At 38.4% G+C, this 24,915-nt stretch overlaps 1 protein-coding gene across 13 annotated transcripts in view; it reads left to right on the top strand.

The window, feature by feature from the left end:
- MAGI2 (membrane associated guanylate kinase, WW and PDZ domain containing 2) overlaps nt 1-24,915 on the top strand; it is a 742,272-nt gene that overhangs the window by 340,434 nt on the left and 376,923 nt on the right. Inside the window, exon 1 of one of the 13 annotated variants that reach the window (XM_065049171.1) lies at nt 10,137-10,381. The exons of the other annotated variants lie outside the window; for them this stretch is intronic. The gene's annotated coding sequence lies outside the window, so the exon portion shown is untranslated. Of the gene's footprint in view, nt 1-10,136; nt 10,382-24,915 lie in introns of those variants that run through there. 13 annotated transcript variants of the gene reach the window in all.

The raw sequence follows: 24,915 nt of genomic DNA, 5'->3' as shown, positions 1-24,915 counted from the left end.
TGGAAATAGAAATATAACATAAAAGACTCTCAATGCAATTCCTCACAAACTCTGTTGTCTGAACTGTGCAGCCAGTCCCAGGAAGCAGCACCCTGGTCCCGAACAGCCTATCCCAGAGAGAGAATGGAGAAAAAAGCAGAAAGTCCCAGAGACCACTGAAAAATGGCAGGATGGCAAAAGGCCGAACTAGAATACGTCTCCATCCCTGTCCATCCCAACTCAGTCCCAACTCCACACCTAGTCAGAAGATCCCGACTCTCCCTAAATATGAAGCATGATGCTAATTACATGAATTATTCTTATTGATCAGATTGGATGTCAGTCAAGCTCTACCCCATCTATGCCCCCCTTGCTAGCTGCCTTGCACCTGTGGGCAGAGCTCAGAGGCCTTGGTTCTCAGACTACAGCAATTAAAAGCATTGACTCTGTCCCAGGATATTATCTTCTTGATCTCAAACTAAATCCAAACAATGACTGTGCTAGCTATGGAAAGAAAGGTTTCTGACTGCATGAAGGAAAGTTAACTCATTTTCAGTCAAACCAGCACACCTATAGGTGAGCCTAAATTGAGTTCTGAGTGATCCACACTAAGGCTATAATTTGTTGGTGATGTTTGAATGTGATATTTGTTTGGGACTTTGACTTCCTCTTTCTTGTCTATAGGGTACATATTATTTGTTTTTTTGAAAATATGTGAGCTTTAATCTTCAGACCTCCCACTTTATAATTCTTGATTTTCCTACTGCGTATTGAAAAGTGCTTTGACTGGAAGTGGATTTCTGGTAGAAGGTGTCTTGGATCCAGTATAAGCAGTTCTTGACAGCATTTCAATATAAGCAGCTCTTCACAACATTTCAACAATTTGTCTGTTTTCATTTGAGGATTTTTTTTTTCTGAATCTTCTAAGGTGCATTGCATGGGTGTTTTGTTTGTTGTGAAGAAAGTAATGCTACTGCTGATCCTTATTCTGATGTGGAGGCCGTTGCTGAGGATGCACTCTGAATTCCATGTAGCATAGTAAACCTGCAAAAGCCACAGTATTAAAAGAGAGATGTGAAGTGTATTTTCAGAACTCTCTGAGCTTTTTAAAGAAAGAATGCTTGCATGCTGCCCAATCCACTAAGCAGGTCTGCTATTAATCCTATAGTTGAGCTCCAGAATGAGTTCAATTGCACTATAAAAATCATTTGAAATTGTCCATTGTACTCAAGCTTAGTAGGGAAACTGAAGGATGCACAGACAAATGCATATATGTGTATACATCCTACCCACATCCTCCTCTCCACCCATCTTGCTTTCCTCTCATAATACCATCACAGAAAACTGATTTTCCTTAAGAAACAAACATAAAAAAATTCATGGAGTTACACCACTGGATCTTTACTGACTGTTGGGAATCATTCTTAATCTATATCTGTCTTAGAGTTAATTAAACTCTGAGCCCTAATGAGATCATTTAGGTACAGACCCTGCAAGGACATAGAATGTGGCTTTGTACAGGTGAACAATTCCAGTGAACTGACTGTGATTATTCACCCTTGTTAAGTTTTTGCAGAATGAGAGTTTTAGTTATAATTTCAAACTTTAACTGTTCTTTCTAGCTTTGAAGATAATCTAAGTCATTCAAATGTTTTTAATACATGAAGGAAGATTAGTAATGCAACTGTATTGTTATGGCTGTAGTGAATTAATTTATATGACTACAATCACAATAATTTCTGATTCAGAGTACACAGTGTAAAAGAATGCAGTATATCTGGTTCAGATAGATATCAAAACACAAAACTGTAATGCTTGATACAATACAATACTTCTGTTGCGTGTTCCATGATGATATTTGTCACCATTAAATATAAGGCAGCTTATGTAAATGGAAAAGTTGCTGCAACGCCACTATGAAAGAAAAAGACAATTTGTGGATGCAGAAAGGAAGGATGGAGCAGTGGCAGGAGATGTACCGAAGAAGAGCAGATGATAATTTGTGTAAAATGAAGCGAGGTGACCCCGTTTCCGCAGCCCCAGGGCTGAGGCCTCGGAGGCAGCGCCGGGGCTGCTGCTGTCCAAGGTGCTGAAGGCAGAGCCGCGAGCTTCAACTGGGGCGTGACAGAGAGGGGGGTCCTGGGGGCAGGAAACCCGGAGTGACCGAGGCCAAAGTCACCCAAGAAATTTAAATATCAGATGACATTGTTTATATGAAGCAAGAAGATACAATCATTCATTTTACTTATTTGTTTATTGGTGCTGGGGTTGTGTTTTGTGCATCTTGTGCTATTTCACTATGGTTCTTACAGGGAATGTGTATGTGTGTGGTTTTTGCATGCTCATGCACAATATTTAGAAAAGAATTTGATGTGTTCTGCTGACACAGGCTTCCCATTGTTGCATTCCTTGTGCATTAGATCTAATCAGTGATATGCTTCCATTCTGCCTTTCATACTGAGTTAATTCCCTCTTCCAGTGGGCAGGCACACCGCAGAGTGTTTCATTTACTTGTCACGGTGCGATCAGGAAATCTATTGTTAATTATTGTGGTTTCAATTCCCAGCTCAGCTGCCTATGTCAGATGTGCCATTGTGTGTGTGTTTGACTATTAATGACTAGATGGAATATTACTGTGTACTCTATGAACACAAGGCTTTTTTTTAGGCAAACTCTTCTAGAAATAAAAAATCAAAATGGTACCAGTAAAGTCTGACAGTGTCTTAGGCAACTATGCAATAATTAATTTGAATGCAAAATTAAAATTATCATTTTTTATGTGTGCATATAGGAAATAAGTTCTCTATTTCTTCAGAATATTTTAAAATGTAGATAATATGCAAAGGGATGTATTTTAAAACAGCATATGAATACAAAGATGGATAGTATTAATAATAATAATGCTAGCACATTGTTAACTAGAAAATGTTACCACACATAGCTAAAATGCTGAAAATACAATAAGAAATATGAAGTAAAATAATTAAAATAGTATCTGATCCATCTAGTGCCTGTCATACCCCATACTTAAAAACAGATACAGTTTTTAATATATTTTGAGTAATTTCATGATGGCTTTTTGTTAGTAGGACCTACTGAATTAAAACAAAAGAAAACAAAATCCATAATTTCATTTTAAACTTCTAGCCAGTGGAGTTCTCAATGAGTTCCTCACATAAGGAATCTTACAGTATAAGAGCAATGGCATGGAAAATGCTTACCTCCTCTTCCTATATGACCTTGGAAAAAAAAAATGAAAAAATATGTACTAATTTCCAACTGTTAGATCTCTCTAGAATGATTACATTGGAAATTTTCAATTAGTCACTTCTCAGTAAAATGTTTTTTGTCTTCAGTGGAAAATTAAAGTCTTTGGTAAGTAACCAGAAGAGCTACAGTAGTGAATGTGTCACTATTCTGTAAGTAGCAAACTGTGGAGTTGCACTATTTGTGCAGATAATATAGGACTTAAATTTTCTTTTGCAAATGTACTATAGCTTCCCCATATAAGCATAACATAATTTTAAACAAGGTACTTTGATAAAGTATATACAAATAAAATAGCAAAATGGACTGTTCATTCTTTTGTAAATTCCTTTATTTGATTATGACATTTAATACATAAATAGCATTTTGATAATAAGAATGAATGAAAATATAACAAATTAATAGTCTTAGTGCTTAACAATTTTATTATTTATTTTGTTATTAACATGATATTAATCCAAAATTTGTAACTAAAATTTTGATAACTGTTTTCAATGGCATTTGTATCATATATAGGGACTGAGTGCTGAGCAAACATGCAGATGAGCAAAGATGTAATAACTTGAAAGCACAGTGCAGAAATACAAATGGAAGAAGGCTCAGTCAAGAGTTTTGTTATTTTGTATTATTACATCTATCCCTCCTGCAAATTTAATTTTTCTTTAATTCTTTCTGTTTTCATTCTTATTAGTGGTAGGATCACTATTGCATACAGGATTAAGGAATGTTTGCTAGCATGTAATTTTGCTCTTCCTAAATCAGGGTGAAATAGCATTGGAGTAAAATCACATATCATTATTAATCTTGATACAACCACAGTGATTTTTCAAATCTACACCTTAGTTGCACTTCACAGGTCAGGAAATCATATTTCTCCATGGAAAAGTTTTACAAAACAAAACTTATTATGCTTGGTTATTTAACAAAGGAAAGAACAAACATACAAAAATACGAATTTTTATTTAAAATTATATTTCATCAAAATACCATTTCTGTAATAGGAGAACTGGCAAATTATTTGGCCAGTTTTAATGGATTTAGTTAATTTGTTTTGCAACGTACTAAGTGCTTTTAACAAAAGCATTTGGTGTCTTTACAGATTCAGATCTTAAATCAGATGAAAGAGGACTTGAAAGCACTCAGACAGGTTAAGGGATTCTTTTTGTTTCTTTCACATACCTTAAACATTCAAAATCTAGGAAGATCCTTTCCAAACTATTCTATCTATTTTCTCATATGAACAAACAATTTCCCCCCCCCCCCTCCTTGGACAAAGAATAGTTTTGCATAATACATAAAATGGTATCTTCTCCCAGTTCTGAGGAGGGAGAGTATCAACACATGGGCAAAGTCCCAGATGCAAGGACATTCCAGAACTAACTTTAAATAAAGTAGGTCACATGCTGTAAACACAGACCAGGTAAAGCTTTAATTTTTGTAGGCAGTGCCATGAGAGTTGTGCGATTATGCTGATGTTTAATAAAGAATATGGCATCTTTGTACAATACTTATTCTCTGGAAAGAAGGGGAAGAGGTCTTGTAATAAGAGAAGTGTGCAAAGTGAGTCAATCAGGTGCCATTGGAAGAAGAGGTCCACACTGTGAATATACCAGTAATTGACATCTTGTGGCTACCCCCATTGTAATCCAATTAATGTTTATTGAATTCCAACAAGGAAAAGCAGTAGGGGTGGAGATCCTCACTGCCATGCTACCATAGGCCATCCTCCTTACAGGCACTGGAAACCAATTAAAAACTTACTTATCCAAAATAGCACACTTAATGAACACACTATCTTGGAGAGGACTGTAATTATCTTCTTCCCATCATGGGCCTGTATCAGCATTAGTACACTCTCAGGGATAAACAGTTGAACTATTCCAAGAAAGTTAGATTAATATCCTCCGAAAAATAACCAGTTTGTTTTGTTTGCATGTTTGTTTTCCATCACTACCCACCTGTTTCTGACAAAGTTCTTAGGTCTCGTGTGCTTACCAGTTAGCTCAAGACATTCGGTCTGCTCTGAAAAGCCACACCTCAGAATTGGTTGGCATATGAGCTTGCAAGAATTTTTGTGAAAGTTTGGCTGAAAGTTACACATTCCATCCCCCAAAGCCTCTGCAAATTGCATTATATTTAATTGAATCCTCTACAAATTGTGTACAAGGTTATGACTTTGCCATTTCATGGATGGAATGCAGTTAATATTTAGAGATAAACAACAGCACTGAAGGCAGCTTAGATACAAAAGTCACTTTATTTATAACTATATATTTATTTAACTGTATTGTCTTACTCTGAGGGATACAGCCTATTTTCATTTTTGAGACTGATAGGAATTACCCAGAGCAGTGATCACACACATGCATGTACACACGTGTACACGTATGTATATGACAAAGTAAGGAATAAAATATTTCTCTCTTCAGTCTGGGTCAGCAAAACTTTTATCCTGCCTCTAGTTTCTAGCCATGATGTTGGCATGGAATTCCTGCTTCACAAAAATAGCTGTGAGTTATTTCAGTTGCTACATGCAGTCCAATCCCTCATTTTTGTATTGTTAAGAGGTTTCCTGCAAGACAGTCTTCTGAAGCAGTAAATAAGGGTCTCCTGTTGACATCAGTGTGCAATGGTATCTACCCATTCAATTTCCGTTTTACTCAAGCAGTTTATTTAGTAGTGTCCAAGAGCTGATGTCACTCTGGTGTCATTCCCATAAAGAAAAAAAACAGCGTGGACATTCTAGCAGGTTGAATGGTAATTTTCCTCCTTACTCTCAAAGAAATTTTGTTTCTTCAATTCTTTTCATGTTTTTTGAAGAAGGGAAAGTTTCCATAATCTCTTCCTGCAGCTTCCCACAATTTGAACAAGAAAATGCCAGAAGCCTCAAATGATATTTATATTAACCTTGCTCGTCATCTCTCAGTTCTTTATGTCTGTTTTAAAGTCAAAAATAATGACTAATTCATTCCGCAGAGAGGCCTGCATTAAATGCTACCTCTAGCATGGGTCATAGCCTAGACATGTGAAATGGCTTATTTCTAATGTCACTGGAATAGGACCACATCTCCACCTCAGCCTTCCTTCTTTCTTTCCTCCTGGTGACTTTTCTCCTATGAGCACAAAGGACTGTAGCTACATCTGAAAACCAAACCAAATCTATTCCCAAATTATTAACCTTAGTGAATGTAACATACAGTATTTCTGAAGGTGCAAGACACTTAAAATACCATCAGTGCTAATTTTGTAATGGTTTTCTTCATTGTATAAATTACAAATGCAACTTGTATGCACTTGGATATTTTCACTCATCAGCAATACGGATGTAAAGGTTTTGAAGTTAATATTCTTTTATCTCCTTTAGTATTAACAGACTTGCAAATTCTACATCTGAAGAGTAATGGAAAAGGAAAACATTCATGCCTGTTTGGTGCACAGATTCAAAAAGACTTCATAACTACACTTACAAGACATTTCCTTTTTCTTACTGATTGGGCAAAGTTTCATTTTTAAGTGTGTACCTTTCTGACTTGCATATAAATGAACTGGAAAAAATGCAACCTACTTCTATTACTTCTTTTAGGAATAAATCCAACCTTAAGGCTGATATGTATTACAAAGAAAATAGGGATTTTTGTTGTTACTTTATGTTGATGTATGCATGTTTTTTACTGTTTTGAAATTAACATTGCAAATATTGAGACTATTTCTACAACAAAGTAGACCATTAATTTACTTTCGTCATGCCTCAATAATTTGATTATGTAAGTATTTTTGTTCAAATTAAAGCTCTAATTTTTTAAAGAGTGTCATTTCAAAACAGTGATTCTGCCAGGAAACTTTCAGATTCCTCTCGAAGGATTACAGATTATAAACTTAATGATTAAAAATACTGTATTTGCTCTTAAGTAAATATCAGTTTGTGCAGATTTTTATTTTGATAAGTATTACTGCACACCATTTCCAAAACATAATTATTATCTGCATGGTTGAGAGAGGTTTTCATCTGTATTTATTACATGGTTTTGGTTAATTATGTATACCTGTATGTGTGTATATGTATCTATATATCTATGTGTATGTATATATATACTCTTTAGATGGAAGATAATCTTCCAGTTTCTTCCAGTGTATTAGACATCAACTTATTACTTCAGAATAAATTCAGAATGTCTTGTTCCTGTCAATTTGTACGGCATCCTGGCTATTGTAAAAGACTTTATCAGAACTCTAAATTCATTGCTTTATTTCTTAGAAATTAAATGACTGTCTTTGGAGAGCCATAAACTATAGTTGGCACTAGATGGGTGACCACAGCATTTCATTGTTGAAAATCTGGAGTATGCTCTGCTTTGTTAAACTGAACATTTTTGGTGGCTGTAATAAGTAAGATGTGATCCTCTTGCTCATCAAGAAACCCATCACGTTCAGTGAGAGTCCTGTGCAAAGAGTAACACAACTCCATGCTAGTAGTTGACTTTTGGTTGGAAATTTTGTCAAGCAGCCCCATGATTTACACAATGTTTTAACTACTATAAGTGGCTGGCAGGATAATGGTGTATATCTGCCTTTTCAGCAGTTATAGTTTAGGCCCATTTCTTTCCTAAAAACAAGTTTTATGTTGACTTTATAGCAATAAAAGACTGTTGCTGATAGCCAAGTTAGAAAACACTGATATGTATGCAATGCTGTGTTATGAGTTCTAAAGAAATAAGAGTAAGAAATATGATTTGGCTGTCCCTGCTGGCCTCTTCTGATTACTTTCTCAGCTGACTCTCTTCTATTTGACCCACTCTAGCCAATATGTCATTATCCTTCTTTTACTATTGCTGTTTCAGGACTGTGAAAGAAAATCTATTAATAGAGTAACTATGTGTGGATATACAGAATCCCAAAAAAAATGCAGAATTCCACTTACATCCAGAAACTTAGATGATTGAGGTGGAATTGTCTGGGTCTTCTGGCTTCTGTTGGTTCCTGTGGCCTTTGTTGTTGGGATCGTCATAAAGGTGTTCAAGTGTTAAATGTGCAAGGCATTACATATTTTTCTACAAGGATATGCTTACTTTGGCATGACAAGAGTCCTGCCTCTAAAATTTTTTCAAATATAATTAAATGAAGTATAGTGTAAGCAGGAATCCAGGAAGACTGTTTTGAAAGAACTTCATGTTTTGTAGTTATGAGAATTTCATCATCCCCTTGGAGTCAGTATTGGCTTCTGCTGGAAGCTCATGGACCATGGCAGAAACTATGGCTATGATAAGAATGGTGTGAAGCCCTCCTGCTGCAGCACCACTAACAACGTGTCAGAGTTAAAAACCTTAGGTCTCTGAAAGTCAGAGCAAGATAAAGAAAGTTGGTAGTATGGATCTCATAGAGATCACCTGGCAATATGGTGCAGATAACCCCTGGGTATCTCGTATAGCTCTTTTTCCCCAGTACCCTAAAACAAATTCAGGTTGCTCCTTTGTACACTTAGTAAGAGAATCACATTAGAAGAGTGATAGTTTGGAAAGCAAAAAGTGGAAATGTGCATTCTATGCATAGTGCCAGAGGAACTGAAATGTGATCTGTAGACAGATCTGCAGTTACCAGGAGATGGGTAAATGTTTATCTATTATATTGTTGGAAACATTGGGAAGCATTGGAAGGGTCTGTGCTGGGTGATGGGTGGATGAATAGGGTTTCTGGCTTTAATTCGAGTCTTTCAGAATTTTGTTGTAGGAGGGTGGGCTTAGATTTGTTCTGGAACAGGTGATATATTAAATCTACGCATTTAAATTTTCTCAGAAAGACTGATTAAATTGAAGACCTACTTTACCTTTTATGCCTTTTTTTTTTGCAAATATTTCCCATTTGGTAACATTTTGTAAGGAATGCAAAGGAGATGTGTTGGATGAAATTCTTGTGTCATTAAATTTGATAGAAAAATGTTAATGGCAACTGGGATTAAAAATTCAGTATTTTATCAAGATGTACAGTTTTGTTTCTTATAATATTTGCTTGCAACACATTGTTTGCAAGTAAATCTAAATTCTGCTAAAATATTTGGGTATTTCTGAAAACTTGGCAATAACTAGGACTCTCACAGAACCTGGGGCTACAGTTTAATTCTTTCAGTCTTCTAGAGTTTGAGCTCCAAAGCCCTGCACAGTATGGTAACTTTAATCATGGTAATCCCAGGGTACAGGGCCATTGGATAAGATATGATTCAGAAAGTCAGGTTTACACGTAGTGGCCCTTATGTCAAAGATATATTGATTTACAATGTAATAATATGAATAAAAAAACTAATGATTGGTTTTAGTTATGTATGGTCCATTTACTGTTAAGATGTCAAATATGGCTTCAGCATAAATATTTAAAGATTGTATTGTAAAAAAAATACAATTGGGAAGAAGCTGTGAAGGGACTTACAGAACCAGCATAGCGTCTGTTTTCCAATATGAAAATAACTATGTTTATTTAGGAACAAGCCCCTACTGTAAAATATTTAGGAGTGCCACGGCATACAAACTATGCGTGGTTATTACCACTGAAAAGTTTAATTACATATCTTTCCACTGTGCCTGCTTTCGTGGGTTACTAGTGGAGCACTGGAGAGCAGGAGAACGCCAAACCGTCTCCCCAGAGCTATATTTTTCTCCCTGCTTTGTAATGTAAACGGCTAGTTTGAAAACCACCACTGATTCATGCGCTGCATCCCCCGAGCATCCTTCCTGTGTTTAACGGGAGGATCACCTGACCGACACCTCAAGCTGCCCCTGCTCCCCACGAGCCCCGGCAGGTGCTGGGCAGGGCCGGGGTAGGTGGCGGCTGCCGGGGCTGGGGGGGCGGCGGGGCCGGGGGGCGGTGGCGGGGCCGGGGGTGGGGACAGGAGCGGGGGCGCCGGGAGCGCCGCTGCCTCAGCCCCGGAGAGGAGGGAAAACAAAAGAAGAGCTCGGCTGCAGTTTTGTGTTGCTGTGTCTGGCTTAAGCAGAAGATTCTAGACATTCGTGCCGAAAAATCAAAGCACAGCTGAGGCTACATCTACCGGGAAGATATTTTCTGCCCCCCCACACCCAAAGAATGGGCTGGATCAGTACAGGTGGTTTGCAGATCATGCGAAGACAGACGGGCTGAGAGCCATGGAAAGGTGGGATAAGACTCTTCCTTGCCCCCCCCCCCCCTCCTTTTTTTTCTCTTCTCTTAATTTGTAAAGCAGTATAGCTGGGACCTGAGACAGAGTCAGTTAAAGGGATTAGACGGGGTTTAAGCCCACAAAAAAAAATGGAAATGAAAGGTACTACCACATTCAGCCAGATGTTGAACCCAAACTTGGGCTGAGTCGGACTTGCTTTGCATGATTCTAGTGTTGCTTTTGATGTTGTCTTTGTTTAGAATAGTTCCTATAGGAAACAGCATGCTTTAAAATGAACTGCATGCTTCTCTCAGGAATTGTCAGATGACTGTTCAGATGCTGTTAGGATTTTGCCGGGGAAACTGCGAATGAAGGCTTTGATTATGATGTTTATGGGAAGAAAAAGAGCTGTTGACTTTGAATTTCTTGTGATGCGGGCATGGTTAGAAGTTGAGCTGTGATTGTTGTACATTGTCTGAATCGTAACAATGGGCAGTTCAAGTAGAGCAAGTTTGAATGGTGTTTCTTCAGCAATTCCAAATGCATTTCACTCTTATGATCTTTAGCTTTTCACTGAAGGCAAAGAATGTGGTTTTATTTGGAAGAAAAAGCCAACAGAATTTCTTAAAAGGTTGAAAGACAGAAGCAAATTAACGTTTTTATTTGAAGGGTTGTTGTTAACACCAGCATGCCTAAACATCTAAAAGAAATTCCAGGAATTTCTCATTTCTCTTGCTGGACAGATACATTTCTTTTGTTCTGAAAATTTTCCCCTGCCCTTTCAGAACAAAAGGCACTTGCCTTTTCTTGTGGTTTTTATTTTTGTTTTTGTTTTTTTTTAATGGCAGCAAGGGAATTATATACAAATTAGCAATTTTGTGGAGGTTAATGCTCTACTTCATCCTAAAGTAAACTGCCTTAAGGTATTAGGAGGAAAGGGGGTGGGCAAACAGGGGGGAGGCTTGAACAACATCCAAGAAATATTGCATTCAGATGGATTAAAATCATACAGAGAAGCATACATTTATCTGTAGCTGGATTTCAGCTCCATGTCATGCAAAATCTGCAGACCATAGCAGGGAGATTCTTAGCAACCAATAAATCAGATTTGTAATGGGCCTTTAAAATTTGTCTGTGAGGGGTGACTGCCTGGGTCCCCTTTGGCCAAATTAAGATGCAATTTGACAGTGCAGCAGCATCTGTGTGCTGACATTTTCTCGTGAACCTAGTAAAAAATGGCTCCATTTCTCTTCTTCAGCCCCCAAAAGACGGTTTCTGAATAGCCATGCATTTCCCCCCCTGTATTGTTGTTTGTTCTAATCACCATTCTCTCTGATAATATCTGACTGGGTTGTTTTGCTTTGCTTGCTTTGACTGTTTGAGTAGCTGAGGGGCTGTAGTGGGCAGGGGCTGTTTTATCTAAAAGCAGGACCTCATGTCAATACTGCTGCTGACCAAAAAAAGGAAAATAAGTATTTGTTGCAAACGAGTTGTATAAATACTGCTAATAAAGCAGTTTCTGCCTGTACTGCTGGAATTAGGTAAATGTGTTGGAAAAACGTGACTTAGATATCGTGTCACTGACGATACAGGTGAAAAAGAAGTGCCAGCCAGTAGTGAGTGCAATTGACAGGTAAAACTGAAAATCCTAAAAAAATGCATGAGAATAAATTCCTTAAAGGCCAGAAATATACCTGTCAGTACGAGTGTTTGTTTATCCAAGGGAGAAGTTCACGTTCAGCTACTACAAGAGCAAGTCGGGGAGGAGGAGGGAGGACGGCACTCCTTTAATTGTACTCCAAGTGTGCTGGTTGGGAAGAGCCGTGTATGGAGCGGCCGTTCAGTCGGACACCGCAGCTCTGCCAGAACGATCCTCAGCAGAACTTGCAGCTCTGGGGTGGGAGAAGCCTCTGGCTGGGGATGTGTGGGGTGTGCAAGGAAGGGACCATGTTTCACCACAGTGACCTGTGCCAGGTGATTCGTGGAGTGGCAGTGGAGTTCGGTCCTCTGGAAACTGCTGCTTTAAATGTTCCCTGAGATAAGGTGGCTCCATAGCATGAAAGTAGGGCAAGTAGGAGGTTGGCTGCGAGAAGTTGTGAATAGTGTGGATTCTCTCCAGAAAATGTGGCCAGTGTCATTTTTTTTGGCTGCTTAATAGTGCCTATGGATGCTTTTGAAAAATCACTCTGTTTACTGAACTCCTGCACTTTCTCTCCAATTCAAGGTAATAGTTTCTCTGTATTACAGATATGATTTTCAGCAAGCAAAGAATTACTCTAAAAGCTTCCCTCATAGAAAACAAATAGTATCAATATTATGCCATTTACCCATTGCAAGAGGCATTATATTTCAGTCAGTGCTTAGAAAGCATGTTGTATGGAGCTCTAATAAAAACCCCAAATGTTACTTAGCAAACTTGTTACAGCCTTTTTAGCTTAATTTTCATAGACCTAAATGCTTGGAGTCATGGTATAAAATTCCACTGCCACTGAATAGGAGTGAAAATGGAACTTTAACACCGCATGCAGATCCCATTACTGCTTTTGTACAGGTAGATAATTTGACAGTAGTAAACAGTTTGCTTCATGGAAAGTGACACAATTGCACTCTGGGAATGTGAAAAAGAAAACAAACATCTTGCAAACCATCAGACAAGCGGAAATGTCAACAAGAGATGTTTGAAATGAATAGAGTTAAAATGGTTTGAGTGACAGAAACATTCCAGATACCTAATTCATATTGACTGTAGTTATAAAACAAGGGAATGCAGCTGTAGTTTTAGAAACTAAACCAAATCAGACTGATTTCCAGATGTGTATGTGCATAATCAGAAAGTGTGGAAGTCTAATACGGAACAGGAACAAATTAGATTTCAGAACTGGACACATTTAGAGAAATTGGATTGAAGATCAGGCAGAAAAGTTTCTAGAAGAAATAAAATGAGCACACTTAACCCAAATAAAGCACACTCATCCAACTAGTATCATTGTCTACTTATTATGTTATTATTAAGTACAACATCATTTAAAGTGGGCTTTAACAGTGACAATCTGACTTAAGAAATGGAACAAGACTTCTGACATTTATTCTCACTATGAAATGGAAACTGCCCAGAGGTTTTGCTTGCAAATAGACATTTTCTCAGAGCACATTGCACCTCTGTAAAGGGGGAGAGGAAAACAAAGATAGAAATAAAATGGAGGCTCTTTGAAAATTTCTCACCATCACTTCCTACAAGCTAAGTAAATACATCCTATGGTTAAATATAAAGGACAGACTTGTTTTCTTGTTGTGATGTAAAGAAATAATAAGAATGGAGTAGATCAATGTATACTAACATTGAAGAAGAATCAGATCCAGATTATTGAAGTCTGAGAAAACTGTATTTACATTGAAGCAGTCCAAGTAGTGATTGTCAGTGTTCCAGCTGACAGACTCAGCAAACAGCCCACCTATTTCCCATTTCAGCAGCAAATGCCTGTAAGAAACTATCAGGCTCTTACTGCAAAACAAGCTTAGGAACATTAAAGGCCATATAGTATGCCTGGTTGCTGTAATGCAACCAGTTTAAATCAAGTTTGTTGTAAATGGTATTACTAAAACAGAGTATAACCCAGAGTCAAGAAAAGAGTATGGCCAGCAGAATTTACTTTTTTTTTTTCTTTTTTTTTTTTTAATAAGAACATCCCAGCTGCTCCTCTGTCACTGCTTCCACATTTATATGGCACATTCTAGACCCAGGTGTCTTCATTTCTAGCACCAGATGAAAATTTCAGAGATGAATCTATCTCGTGTATCTCTTGTCACTGTTGCAACAGACTTCTCCTGACTATATTATACTGTACCATTAAGAGGAATCTGATTCTTGTGGTGGCCTTTGGTGTTTATATACAGAGCATACCCAAGTAATAGTGACTGTCCATTATTTTATAGAAAATGAAACATTGATGGTAGGGTTATCTGAAAACTGCTCTGGCTGGGTTTGCTCTTTTTTGAGCGTGGAAGGTTAGTTTGACTTTTTCAGCTGAAGAAAGAAAACCATTCTCATCCAGAAATGATATTTCTAACCTGACCTTACCATCTTTTCCCTGTCACCCTTCTAATTTCTTTGGTTTTACCTCTCATACTTTTTTCTTAACCATCCACAGACTTCTTTATTTATGTAAATCTTTGATTTAAACTTGCCAACCATCTGTGACTTTCCCTTCCTGCCCCAGCTCCACATTCTGTGACAGTGAGATTCACTTTGTGCCATCTGGCCTTTCTTTGGTCCAGGCAAAGTCAGGGTCTGATGCTGGGGAAGTAGATTGTACAGAAGTGCGTATCCAGATGCCTATGGAATGAGATACTCTTGATCTCATCAGTCTCCCTAGTACAAAAAGAAAATTATTTTTCATCCCAGCATTAGACAAATCTACCATAAAGAACTTGGCCAATATTCCCATTTTTAAATCTGCTGAAGGAAGCGGTGAGAGCTGGTGGCTTTCTGAGGACACTTAGATCATCCAAATCTGTATCCTGAATACTTATATCATCCTATGAATGGTCCTAAAGGAGAGTGGGGTTTAAGGCTCAGCTCTGCATCTGATGAAACTGGTGCCAAGAACATTTAGTAGAGACAAGAAAGCTGATCTTACAGAGGGGCTCAGGTTAAATGCATTTTAGTGCCTTCCTGACAAATAAAACAAGCAAATATGATTGACAGTGGGTGATTACTGAACTTCTAAACCCTGTAACTGTTATGCCTTATAAAAATGTGTACCAAAAAAAAAAAAAAAAAGTGCCTGAGAAAAATTCTTTAATCTGAAGGTATTAGGAGCTAAGTCTTTACAGCCATGACAATCCCCATTGACAGAAACGCTCATAACCCAGAGGTGATGGAATACAAATGGGCATGGATGTGGGAAGCATTGCAATAGAGAGCACATCACAATAAAAGCTCTCTTTCTCAGTTATCCTTTCATTTCCAGTCAAATAAATAAATTGCAGTGATGTACAGTGTGAAAAATTATTGCAGCTAGACTGCTTCTCTGATGACAGAGATGACATAAGTTATAAAAGCCTGTCCTAGATAATAGAAAGTAAAGATTTCTGGAAGTCAGTAAAAATTTAGAAACTCTTGGGGTCTGAACTGATTCAAGCATGCTAATGGGATATGGATTGCTTCACTCCTGACTTGGTCATCTGCTGAGAAACCGGCACCAAGGGTAGCACAGAGCCATGGCACTGCTGTGCTGCACGTGCTCTCTCTGTGACCCTGCTCATAAGATCCTGGCTTAAATCTGCAGAAACACTCATAAGGTTGGCCAAAATTGTTGGAGTGAATGTGCCCATCTTCATGAACCATGACGGCAGAAGCCATGCGTCCAGAGGGTGACAGTGATCATAGTGAAATGTTGGTGAACAGAGCCTGTGCAGGACCTTCAGGGCAGAGTTCCCTTCTGTCCAAGGATTTTTCACCCTCAGAAGCCTGCTTCTTGACAGAAACTCCAAAAGATAAATTGACATCGCCCTGTAATGCTATGCAATTAGATACAATCCAGCATTTTGTATTTTAGCAATGATGTGATCTAGCACATAACCTAAAGAGGAGTGAGGAATAGTGCTTTTCTTGCTAATTAAGGTTCCCCATTACATGGTTGGGATCAAGTGTGTCCAAAAGCAAAGCTTAAATATGACATCAGCTTTCTGGAGTACTCTGCAAATAAAGAACATCTAAGGAGGTTTGCAGAAGTCTGAATACAGGATCTTGGTCAGTTCACTGTCTGTAACTGGGGCAACTGGAAGTGCATGTGCCTCTGTCTTCAGAGCTCTGCAGCTCCTGAATGACAGAAAAGACACTTCTTTCTTGGTGCTTCTTGTTCAGAAGATTCAATAGAAAGAGGTCCTGGGAAACAGAAGTGAGTAGTTTGTGGAAGTGTGAGTATCTCTGAGAAATCTTTATGGGATGGGTGGCAGCTATCCCTGAGACAGCAGTAAGAGGGCTATGCTGCACAAAAGGAAGGGGTATCTCAGAACTTTCCTGGCTTTTGCATTGCTGCATTTTAAAACCTGGTATAACTGAGGGGATAGTCTGTTCCCATCACCTACCATTCATCATCACAGACATCAAATACGAATCTCAAACCAGCTGCAGTGACATAACCATCCTAAAACACCTGCATGTATTGCCTATTGGAAAGTCCTTCTGGAAAAGGAGGAGTGTGCCGATAGGGAGCTCTTTATTGTGGTTTTTTTTTTTCCTTCTGCAGATTCAGCAGGTGCTGTATATTATCCTTTACAACCTTCAGCCATCAGGAGCTAGGACATTGTAATTATGTTTCCCGTCTGTGGAAGTTACTGCCTATTACTGTGTGAAATATGCGCTCTGCTTGGGATTCACAACTAAACGGAAGAAGCATGTTTGCTGCTGCTTTCATACCAACAAAATAATGGTAGTGTTAATTCACAGCAGTAAATGCTTTCTGCTCCCTATATGGTGGAACCTGCATAAAAAGACCTTGTTGCTGGTAGGTAAAGAAGTCAGTTCCTAAGTGGTGACAGTTCTCTTCCACAAATAATATTTTAGATTTATGTGTTTCCTTCTACTAAAAAGTCACACTCATTCATAAGTGCAAAAATAAACTGGGAGGCTGAGATATAACAAGTACATGAACATTTTTATGCAGAGTTAACTTTAAATAATTTCCGTAGAGATAGTCAGTATCTCACAGCCCTTCCTAATAAGTGGCCTTAATTGCTCGTTGCTCTTGAATTTCCATAGGGATTGATCTTTAAGTACCTGTTGCCACAATGACGCAGTAGCACAGAAGAAAAGTTGGGCTTTCTAGTTCCTGCAGCTCCTACTTTTGTAGCTTCATCCACATGTGTTGCCTTCTGTGAGGTTTCACTGGTTTCTGACTAGAAAAAGTGTACCCTGGTTTTATCTCACCATGTTCCCTCCTGAAGTTATTCAGAGGAAGGGAAATACGGTGGTTACCCCGTGCACTGTTCCCTTCAGATAGGGAATGTATGCTGTCTTATTGCATTTAGAAGAATGCTCCAAAGAAAACTCTCTATGGCATAGTTGTAATAACAAGCAGGAAAGAAATAAATAAAAGGAGAGACAGCACAAGAAAATTTAGCTATTTTGGTGTAAACTGCTAATTCAACACTACAGTACTAGATACAAGTGTGCTTCCTTTGCCAAGACTCTTTGTGATAGCCACAGCAGTCCACAGCATAAGGCGCTGTGCTTACCTATAGATGCCCTAAAAGGAAAGATAAAGTTTTTGTTGTCGTGTACCTCCAGGAGTTAATGTGCAGATTGTCCTTTGCCAGGGCACAGTGCACAGTGATTAGGCCTTGAACATTTTCTTCTCGTATTAATTTCTTCTCACTTTCATTTAAATAGAAAGTCTCATGTGCTCCCATCCTCTTCCATGGGACTGGCCATGGGTCTTAATTGCCAAGGTTCTCAGTTTGTCTCTGCTCCCACCAAGTGAGTGAGCATGGCTGGAAATGCTGGTGCACCAAACACAGGTCTGGTAGCTCATGAAGGTGGAAGTCACCACTCTCCTACCAGACATCATTTTTCATTGTACAGTGTGTTTGATAATCACTTCTCTGTGTAAAGCTTAGTATATTTGAATTCTCCACTCTGATGAGAACATGTAATAACACAGCACAGATTGCATTTGAACAGGAAAGACAAGAATTATTGTGAAAATATCATAAATGTTTGATAAGAATTTTACTTCCCCAGCTGAAGTAACATCAGGGTATTTGGCTCAACATCCTGCTTTTCATGCTGGGAAAAGTAGATGCACCAAGGCAGTATAGGGTAATATTTTGCTTTTATACCTTCCAGTTTCCAGTATAAGTTGCCAAGATACTATGGTGTTTTCCAAGTGATATGACATTCTTCTTCTAAAGCATAAATTGATGTTTATGTGGCCACAGAAAGCAGAAGAGATGTCATTTCCAGCATTGGTCCTATGGATACATGCTCACTGGTGTGTATGTAACCAGACCTCTGCACCCCAGTACAGGGTGACCCAGTCATGGAAGAAAATTGCTTCGTTATGCCTTCACCAGAGCTTACTGCTGCCTTGGTGATGAGCCTCTTATCTTCAAGCACATCAGACCTTTCTGTCATCATTAAAAATACTTTAAAACTTTAAAAGTCAAAAGCTTTATACTTTGGCTACTTCAGCATATAAATCTGAAAATGTGTTTTGTTTCTGATAAAAACATTTTTGTGCATGTAAGTCATGCCTGGCAGAGACAAAAGTACTGCTGTAGTCCTTTTTTTGGGAAGTTATTAAAAAAATTAGTAAAGCGTGTGACATAGAATGGAAAATGTGCCTTCTCTATGGGATCGTAGCCTTCTCTGCTGGGATCGTAATAGGGCTTCTACCAATTACCTTTTCTGTTACAAGAACATTTATCAAGCATGCCCTTCAAACAGCAGTTCATCTTATCAGTGTGGATATGATTTTGGTTTGCCTATTTGCTCATCCTTGTTAGGATTCTTCCACACTTCCCCAAAGGTGTGAGGAGAGATTGGATAGAAAGAGAGAGACACCGATGAATACGTGCTTTTTGTCTTTGGGTGCAGTACCATTTTTTCTGAGAGACAGCTTCTGATTTTCCTTAGAATTGCTGACCCTCTCTGAAAATGGCTATCCTTGAGTCTTGGCTTGAACCCTTCACACTGAAAGAGAGAATTGGCCATTGTCTACAAGGGGTTTTGACTGGCTATTGCTGCACTGGAGAGGTCAATGGGAGAGAGCGTGTCTAACAAGCTGTGAGTGAGGAGCATGGAGAAAAGCTGCGAGCAGAGAGCTTGTAGTAAAGCTCCAAGAAGGAAGAGAAATTCAAGAACTTACAGAGACACAGGAAGGAAATAAATAAATAAATGAAAGAATTGAGAAAGAGAAATTAAAAGAGTGAAAGCAGAAACAGGAATCCTCATGTGCATCTTCAAGCTGTCACGGTTGAGACTGTAAGCCCTACAGCTTTTCCTTCACTTCTCCATGGAAATAAAACAATTATCACGAAACAATTCTGTTTTATTCTTCAGAGAAATTATTTAAAAGCAGTTCCCCATTGTGGGAAGACTTGACATCAAGAACAGTTAGTGTCTCTCACAAGCCCTTCTTTATGGGTGCTGTTTAACATAAATGCCAGAAAGCTGGCACCCGGATGCCACTGTGCTGCCTTAACATAAATGTATAGTGTTGCATTGTGGGAGCTGAAAGGTAAGGAGAAAAATATCTTCAGAAAGAAAAGAGCTGTGTGTCTGAGCTGGACTGTGTCCTTTGGTCTGCTCATGGAGAGTTAAACCAGCACTGAAGTTTACTTCCCCGAGTGGGTGATGTTTCAGGGCAGCAGGACCCTTCCCTTCCACCGAAGGCACTGCTCCTCGCCCATGGTCTTCACACCATTCCCCTCTTCCCCTCCAACATCCATATCCCACATCCATGACTTTGCTTCATCAGAAGAGACCCTGGGGCTGGTGTGTTGTACCAGGCTCCTCTCCACCAAGGCTATTTTGGGAGGGGTCGGTGCCAGGGCGCTTCATATGGCAAAAGGTCTTCTTAGAGTTTTCAGCATCCTGGTGAACCCTGGGCTGCCGAAGGAGGGAAGGGTGGGAGGGTGAAGATAGAAAGACCCAGTCTTCATGGCCTCCACCTGGCATCCCTTCTCATGAGAAAAGGCAGAGAGGAAACTGAGAGAAATGGTCCATAATCTCTGCTGCTTTATGGCTTATTATTATATGAGAGTTAGAGATAACTGTGCTTTTTGATAGAAAGTCACCTTCTAGCACTTTGTCATGCAGGTTCTTTGAAACTCAGCCTGAACAAAACCTGCCTGAAGAAAGCTCTAAAACATGTGCTTTATCTTAAAGTCCCCGAAGAAGAAATGTCTTCACTCCTGAAACACACTGAAGCTTTATTACGAGCCAAATTCTGATCTCAGGCACAGCAGTGTAAATCTGCTTCTACTCACTCGAAATCAGTGGTATTATCCCAGCAGTGGAAGAGAGCAGGTTCACCACGTCCTCCCAAGCAGACGGTTGAATTTGTTGCACATTGTTGGCACTGTAAACTTCTGGTGTGGTGCTGGCACTTACTTTCATCTGGATGATTAAAATTAAGTATCGCCTTCCTTTTGCAGTTATACTAAATTAAGTGAAATCATTATGTCTTCTACCTTCTGTTACACTGTAGAAAACTTATGGTAGATAAAACTCACCCTTTTATTTTACGGTAAAATTCCATGCTCAGGAATGGCTCCCAAAACATGAAAATGCATATCAAAACCACACAGAGCTACTTGTCTCTGTAATGCTGCTAACATTTTTTTCTCAGCTTTCACATTTAGAGATGCAGTAACTTACAGGATGGTGCAAGGCTTTTTGTCAGTTGAGAATAATGACTAAATTGCTGGGTTTAGCAGAGGAGAGGTGGAGATGGTGGTTATTGAAGGGTCAGTGTTGACGTTTATATTAAAATGAATGTTTAGGATGCCGACCTGACCACGTCTCACAGATGCAGGTGGCCTTGCAAGAGGCTAAGAGTGAATATGCATGAGAGAGGTGAATAATTTTATTTTCTTAGACACTGTTCTTCTGCATCCCAGGTGGCGGTGTCAAACTGAGAGGATATTCCAGGAAATAATCACAAGAGTTAGTTTCTAGGACCATTAGTCCTAATCTCTCATCATCCTTATATTTTTACGGTAATGTCGTGTGCTATTTGTAATGCAAGTTGTTCCCTTTTCTGTTCTGCCCTTCCCAGACAATTCTTTTTTTTCCCCTCATTAAGACAACTATTAACTTATTATGTATTATCTATAATGCAATAAGTCCTACAGATCTTGATCAGTATCCTTTGTACACACTTACAAGGAGAAATTCAGTGTCTACCTTAAAAGGTAATTTGGCATATTCTGTAGCTATACAAAGTTTTCTACTGTTCCGGGACTTTAGGATTCTTAACAGATAAGCATATTGTTCAGGGGTTATTTTTTAGAATGATAAACTACACCGTATTAGAGCATTTTAAAGAACATATCCATCCATAATAGAAAGACTCTTAAGAGGTTCACATACAAAATTATAGTTTTCTGTTTATTTTTGCATAATAGGGACCAAACCTGAACACTTGCTGGCATGCTAGGGACAAAAAATTAAATTATTTTACAATTTCCTGTTAATGAGAAGCAAAATAGTGACCACCTATCAATATGACCAGGGTCCTAACACTGTATCACAGATAGCATCACTTCAATTAAAATACCTGTAGCATTTTTTAGGAGTGCAGAACTGGAGGAGACCTCTGGGCCATGGAATTCAGTCCCCCTACAATCACTGGCGACTGTATCATATAATCTCTTGCATAAGTATGTCAGTTTTGCTACACTAAATGCGTGAAGCACCAACTACATTCTCTTCGGTTATCAATGTTTTTCATTTATCACAGTGCTGTGCTCTATTCACTAATTAGCTAGGCATATCACCTTTGCTGACCTGAATACAGACACTTTGCAGAATAATCTCTCATCCAGCAGCCAGATTTGCTGCTTTATACTCTTCCACCTGTCTAGCTGCATTGTGATCATACTCCCTCTCCACTGAATTATTTTCCTTTTTATTTGTTGTTTTAAAATCATAGCCATAATACATTAAGAAAGAGGTAATTTTTTGATGAGTCCATCAATACAAGGGAGAATAATTTCTATATTATGTTTAAAAGTAAATTGAAATTAGCAATTATGTTCACAACGGAAGTTGGTTTAACTTTCATTGCCCAAGTACATACCCAGTTTGTGTGAAACAAATCCAGTTTGGTAACACAAACAAGCATTGTCCTTGGCACTTGAATCAAGGCAGGTACCGCAGAAGAGAGCAGATTATTAAACTGTTAAAAATGCCTGATGGTGAGACAGCCATTATGCAAAATAGTCTTCTGAACTCTTGGTTCTATCTGTGGTGCTGATGAATCAGTAAAACAGTATTCGTGTATAAACAGGATGGTTGTATTTTCTGTGCCCTCACTACTGGATATGTGACATTTCATTAGGTGTAGCCCCTTTAACCGTGATGTTTGATGTGTTCACCTTTTAGTCTCACATAATTTTAATTTAAGAGGTGTTATGTCACAACCTTTGATCACATTACATTTTTTTCCTTTTTGTGCTTTCACATTTCATCATTATCTTAAATTAATCTTCCTGTAACCTTGGTTGATCTGAACTTTCATTAAAGGATTTTCTTATAAAGTTAATACAGGCCATTCCTTCTACAATGTTTCATTGTAGGGGTCTCAAAAACCTGTATTCAACAACTAAAATTAATGTTTCAGGAGACTATTATAATAGTTTCTTGAGTATTGGAAAACAGCGATGAAGAAATAATTTTTCTTTATAGAGCAGCCAGGTCTTCATATTAACAGTCATCTTTTGATTTCCTCCTGGAGTTGAAAAGATACAAAACAAATGGTAATTTTCAGGGTTTTTTAATAATAATAATAATAAAAACAAAACCAAAAAATATGAGATTAATTGCAAAAGAGTGTTTTACATCAGTGTGGGACTTGCCCAGCTAAAGCTCCAGACAGGAAGAAAACAAAAGCTGGATTTCTAACAGTAGTTTAGGTACTGTGCTAACACAGTCCTGTGGAAAAAATATATATATTTCCTGTTCTTAAAATTGCAATTTGTGTCATAAATTGTGTAATATAAACAAACTATGCCATGTAGATGAGGTAGCTTTTGTTTCTTTAATATTTGTTTTATCTGGATCTTTAAAATAGCGTTTCTTTGACCGTTAAAGAGCTGCTGTGACTCTGGGCTGTTTCATCTCTAGACCCTTCTGTCAAGTAGAATTCAAACCACTTGTCGGTTTACAGACAGCATCGCCTGCAGAGAAATTAGAGGCTGAACTCAGTAGTGAAGTGGTAACTTTTAGCTATATTCACAAGTGTCTCTCAACTCTGAGGTGTCACTTCAGAAAAAGCCAGATTCCCAAATGCTTTGAGATGCTGCTTTTGAAGTGACAAGGGGAGAGTGATAGAAGGGAGAGTGGGCTAAAATCAGGTACAAGAGAAGTAAGAAATGGGCACATATGGACAACTGGGTGCTCTAGCCTTTGATGAAAGAGTTTAGTGATTTAGAATTTATATATAAAAGCTGCTGCCAAGTTTTTATGGCCACAGCACTGAATACAGTCAAAGTGAACATCCATTTATTCCACGTTTAGCTGGAGAAGGTATTTACATTCCTGAAACACTATATTTTTTTTTTCTCTCTCTTTTCCTGTGAGAAATGTTTTATATCCTATGAAGGGACAACTGAGGGATACAAGAAATACCACAGTGACCAGTGAATTCTTAATGAGAAATAAATTTTCACATAAGATTTTCAAAACAGTGTAACCAGATAAGCTCTGCAAAAGCTGCCATTTTGGTAAACACCCACAAGAAATTACTGGGAGTTTTATATGTCTGGCATCAGAGATGTAAATTAAAAAAGAAGTTTAAATACTCTTCACACATGTAACATGATGTAGGAGGAGTATTTACCATGCTTTTCATCCCGTGTAGCTTACTGTCCAGCAGACCAGCATTTTGACATCTCAAAGAAGCTTCAGCCTCTGCTCTGATCATGTAAAACAGGTTGTGTCCAGCCCTGCACAGGAGTTGTTCTACCAATAGCACCTTGTACCCCCCAGATTGAGCTGAACTATCTTGTACCGGCAAAAGTAGGTGTTAAGGGGGCTTTGCATGTGTTAATGTTCACAACGTTGACGTCCCAGGAATGAATTACTTTTTAATTTTGGTTTAGAGTAAATCACAGTAAATAAATGTGATGGCATAACAAGAAACTGAAAGATAAGCATCCAAGGATTGTACACCTATATTTATGAGTGCTGATTCAAAATTTGCAGAAATGAAAGAGGGAGAAAATCACGCTGAGGAAAGTGTTAGGACCTGTGACACAGATTGTGGTAAATGGAGAAATAATGAAGAAAAATGTTGTGCATTTGTTTAGAAAATAACAAAGGGATTGACATAGTAGGAAGCTGTGTAATTGCTAAAGGAAAGATATTATTATTTTTTCCACTTAAACTGATGATAGTGTTAGTGCAGAAACTGTTTCTGAAAAGAAAATGTTACTGTAAAAACAAAATCCATAAAGGTCAATAAGCAACTGGAGGGATGCATAGAAACTGCTTCTGCTGTTGATAGAAATTTCTGGACAAGCTGAAATCACAAAAACGCCTAAAGATTAACTCAGTAATTTAGAAATTACGAGGGAGGGATACAGTGCTAACTTTGTGAAAGTGCCAAGCCCATAATGGGGCACTATTTTTGGATTGCTCAACCATAAGACCTCATCAATTGAAACATGGTTCAATCCAAAAAGCGGGTGGGAAGCAATGGATGTCACTGGGATGGCTGAACTCATTCTTACTGTTGTTTTACATGGTCATTCTGCTCTCATTAAGATTCATGTAGTTAATGAAAAAAGGCATACTTGGGAGTTTGAGAAAGACACTTTTA

The sequence above is a fragment of the Columba livia genome, chromosome 1, assembly GCF_036013475.1.
Source record: "Columba livia isolate bColLiv1 breed racing homer chromosome 1, bColLiv1.pat.W.v2, whole genome shotgun sequence".
In the NCBI taxonomy this organism is placed as follows: domain Eukaryota; kingdom Metazoa; phylum Chordata; class Aves; order Columbiformes; family Columbidae; genus Columba; species Columba livia.
The sequence above is the reverse complement of the archived record's forward strand: the minus strand, read 5'-3'. Positions and strand labels throughout refer to the sequence as shown.